Genomic DNA, 4,447 nt, shown 5'->3' on the forward strand with positions numbered 1-4,447 from the left:
TTTTTCAGGACACACTGAGGGGACAGGTTGGAAACACGTTTAAATTGCATAGTCTTTTCCTTGCTAGCTGTAAAGCCAATATTTCTCCATCCATTCAAATGGCTACCAAAAGCTCCAGGAACTCTGCTTTTAATTATTTAGTTTTCTAGGCTGATAAATTTCCTATTTCATCTTGTTTGAAAGGATTTTCTTTTTTTTGAATATGCAGTGCAGTGACAGCTGAGATCACAGAATCTAATTAGCCAGTTGATTTTGAAGAGAGATCCTCAACCTCCAAAGACAGACCCGTGGGGCTGGGGAGACGGCTCAGTCAGTACATGCCAGTTGTGCAAGCAAGAAGACCCAAGGGGAGCAGCCCAGCCCCATGTGAAAGCCAGGCACTGTGCCGCATGTCTATAACCCTCATGTGAGGAGGAGAACTAGAAAGTGGAGACAGGCATGTCTCCGGAGCTCATTAACCAGGGAGCCTAGCCCAAGCGCTGAGCTCCAGACTGAGTGAGAAAGCCTATCTTAAAGAATAAGATAGAAGAGTCATCAAAGAAGGTACTGAATGTCAGTGGCTGGCCTCCCCACACATGTGCCTATAGGAATTCCTACAGATAATATGCTCACCTGCGCACGCACTAATGAAAATGTGTAATTAAATCCCATGTTAAATTCCAATTAAAGTTCCAGGATCATAGCTGCCCAGGGAACTTTCGGGTAGGTAAAACTCGGAATGATGTCACTCCCCTAAATTCACTTCATAATGTATGCTGTGGGAAAGGTGCTGTAGGCATTAAAATGATAATTTTCTTCAGTCAGATAAGTTTATCACATTTAAATGCATTACTGTCTTATTTGAGAAACAATGCATACGTCTATGGAACATGGAGAAAACACAGTGAGAAGACTTGGGAAATTACTACGTTCTTACAAAAACTGAGGAGTGCTATGGCTTCTCCTGTCTCCTATTCTCTCTCTACCCATCACTCTGTTTTGTGAGAATACATTATGTACATGCATGAGTATACAATGTTTACCAGACACAGAAACCCTTTGGAAGCTCTGAGTTTTTCATCTTTATACCTGTGGCGGTTTGAAAGACAATGGCGCCCATAGGCTCACGTACTTGAATGCTTGGTCACAGGCAGTGGAACTGTGTGAAGGTGTGTTGCTGGTTAACCCTACCCGCCTAAGGATGGGCACCTTCTGGATGGTTTCATGGAGAGCTGAATGGTCAATAACTAGGTAGGAGAGGATAGGCAGGACTTCCTGGGAGAGAGAAACTTGGGGGACCATCTGAGAGGAAGTCAGATGTACAGTATAGAGGAGCGATAATGAGTCACACAGCAGAATGTAGCTTAACATATACAGGTTAAGTTATAAGAACTAGTTGGAAACAAGCCTAAGCTAAGGGCAAGCTTTTATAATTCATAAGAAGTCTCTGTGCAGTTATGTGGGAGCTGGTGATCCAAAGAAAGTCCAACTACAGGGGGAAGGGTAGCTCAGACCTGGGCTGGAGAAGTTTTGGGTAGGAGGTGGGGTATGCCAGCCAGGTGGGTCCTGTAACAGGTAGGGACTGAGGGATGCTGGGAGAACCTGGTGGCTAATGGCCTCTTTGATATGTTAAACAAACACCTCAACAGTTTGTCCCAGTGTGAAACCTAACAATATGCTGCTGAGGATTACCCTGAACTGATTGACCATCCTGCCCCCACCTAGAAAGCCATGAGATCTGATTTATTTAGATAGAATAATAGATTGATTATAATGCGATTGGCAGTAAATGTTGACAGTTACTATTCACTCACTGTCTAAAAATGAAAAAAAAAAACACATAAAATACATACAAATAATATGGTACAGAGGTCCTTGAAAACTAAGGCTGGGCTCAAGACAGTTCTTCATTTTTTGGAGGTGGCTTTGCAGACAGACTTACCTGAGTTGACTACAGTCCTGTAGATTCAGAAGCCTCAGGAGGTGTTAAACATGCCACTCAGAGCATCTGAAATTGTGCCAGCTCAAAAGATGCAATTGTAGTTTCAGATGGAAGTGGAGCTTCAGGGAAAGGAACAGGACATTCCCCCAAAGAGGCCAAGGTCAGGGTGATTGTGATTTAGTTCAGATGGCAGAGTGCTTGCCCAGGGTGCAGTAAGCCCTGGGTTGAGTCTTCAGTACTACATTAAACAGTATGATCGTACATGCCTGTAATCCCAGCACTTGGAAGGTAGAGGCAGGAGGATGAGTAAGTAGTTCAAGGCCATCCCCATCTACACATGGAGGTTGAGGCCAGTCTGGGATATAAGGAGGACATCGTTGGGGACTGGGTGGAAAGAGATTGAGATGAACCAAAGACAGTTTGTGAGGAAGTGGCCTCTCTTAAGACCGACATGTCACCCGGCATGCGCCTTTCCCTCAAAAGCAATAGTGGTAGGTAGGTCTTAAGATTCCAGTGATTTCCAGAATCTGAAAACATAGCCTAATAGAATCCCAGAGTTCCAAGGGCCAGGGAAGTATAATCATGGAATCTACCCAAGGTGGAGACGTGTCATTTTCTACTCCCTTAAGAACTAAGTTGGGGAGCTTGGGCAGAATGACTCCTGCAAAGGAGGGTGGCAAGAAGAAGAAGGGCTGTTCTGACGTCAGTGAGGTGGTGACCCGAGAATGCACCATCAACATTCACAAGCGCATCCATGGAGTAGGCTTCAGGAAGTGTGCCCGGAGGGCACTCAAAGAAATCCGGAAATTTGCCATGAAGGAGATGGGGACTCCATTGATGAAACTGTCTGGGCCAAAGGAATAAGGAATGTTTCATACTGTATTCGTGTACGTTTGTCCAGAAAATGTTATGGGACGAGGACTCACCAAACAAGCTCTACACATTGGTAACTTACGTACCTGTTACCACATTCAAAAATCTACAGACAGTCAATGTGGATGAGAACTAAGCTGCTGAGTGTCAATTAAAGTTGAAAAACTACCAAAAAAAAAAAAAAAAAAAAAAAAAAAAAAAGAACTAAGTTGAGTAGGTCCATCACTTGGCCAAGGAACCACCCCTCGGGAAGTTAGGTTCACCCCTCGGGAAGATAAGCTATACTAGAGGTGGACAGACTCATTATCCCTTCAATGAGATAACTGACTTTTCCTTCCCAGAATTCCGGCCCCGAACACAGTTGTTCCTGAGCGTGTGAGGTTCTGTTGGGCCCGCCTGCCCTTCTGAGTGCTGACTCAGGACGGTATAACTTCCCCTTTTTCTGCTGGATTCTGGCCAGGTCCTAAGAATGCTTCCACTGGTACTTGGGCCTTTTCATCTCTTTCCAAAGTTTTTCTTTCTGCCATGTGGATGCTTGTCCATCATGAGTCTGACCTCCATGCTGGTTTAACTTAAATGGCCTGATCTTTTCTTTGATTTCTCCATCTTCCCCTCCAGGTAGCTGCCAAGATTTACAGCTTGCCTGTTCTGTTTTTTTTTTTTTTTTTTTTTTTTTTGAGACAGGGTTTCTCTGTGTAGCTTTGCACCTTTCCTGGAACTCGCTTTGCAGACCAGGCTGGCCTCGAACTCACAGAGATCTGCCTGCCTCTGCCTCCCGAGTGCTGGGATTAAAGGTGTGCGCCACCACAGCCGGCGTGGATTTTTTTCTTTTAAACACTAATAAAATTGTCTTTGGGTTTTCTTTTTTGTTGTTTTTTTCAAGACGGGGTTTCTCTGTGTAGTTTTGGTGCCTGTCCTGGAGTTTATTCTGTAGACCAGGCTGGCCTCAAACTCACAGGGATCCATCTGGCTCTGCCTCCCAAGTGCTGGGATTAACACCCGGCTTGGGTTTTTTTTTCAGTTTGTTCTTTGGCTCTTTTAGTAATGAAACTAAGACTCCCAAGTAGGGATCCCGGTTTCCCTAGTTTCTCTGGTTACATGTGTCAATCTTAACGAGGCTCCCCCAAATTCCTGGTAACACAAGTGCCAGCCCTATATCCTGGAAGGTATAATCTGGCTGTCATGTACAAACAGTGGCCTTTGACTAGGAGAGACAGATTGGCACAACCACACCGGAGTTGGTCACAGGGACCCTACTGCAGTCAGCCGAGAACTATGTGCCCTGCTCCCCAGTGTCCCAAGGACACTCATGCTCCTGTTAGAGAACATGAAGGTGACCTGAAGGTCCCCATCGTTATTCTGCTTCTCCATGTGATCAAACACAGCTCAGACATTATCTGGGAGGGTCCGGTAGGCATCTGGAAGTTGAGTGCCACCGTCATGTTGGGGTTCCCACCTGAAGATAGTCATCCAACCAGTCTGACAGGAGGGGCCAGGTCTGGGTTTCCTGTTTTCCTCTGCCAGCTGTCTCCACCATGCTGGATTTACATAGCCCTTCTGTGAAATTAAAAAAGGCTTAGCCTGTGAGATCCCAGCACTCTGGAAGCTGAGGTAGCGGGGTTTGCTGGGAGTTTAATGCCAGCCAGGGTTATA

The 4,447-nt window shown here is 45.4% G+C and overlaps 1 pseudogene; it reads left to right on the top strand.

Annotated features, from left to right (window-relative positions):
* Nucleotides 1-2,575: 2,575 nt before the first annotated feature.
* On the top strand, nucleotides 2,576-2,930 carry LOC107401583 (large ribosomal subunit protein eL31 pseudogene; annotated as a pseudogene).
* The last annotated feature ends 1,517 nt before the right edge of the window (nucleotides 2,931-4,447 follow it).

This window comes from Peromyscus maniculatus, chromosome 16 (assembly GCF_049852395.1).
Source record: "Peromyscus maniculatus bairdii isolate BWxNUB_F1_BW_parent chromosome 16, HU_Pman_BW_mat_3.1, whole genome shotgun sequence".
In the NCBI taxonomy this organism is placed as follows: domain Eukaryota; kingdom Metazoa; phylum Chordata; class Mammalia; order Rodentia; family Cricetidae; genus Peromyscus; species Peromyscus maniculatus.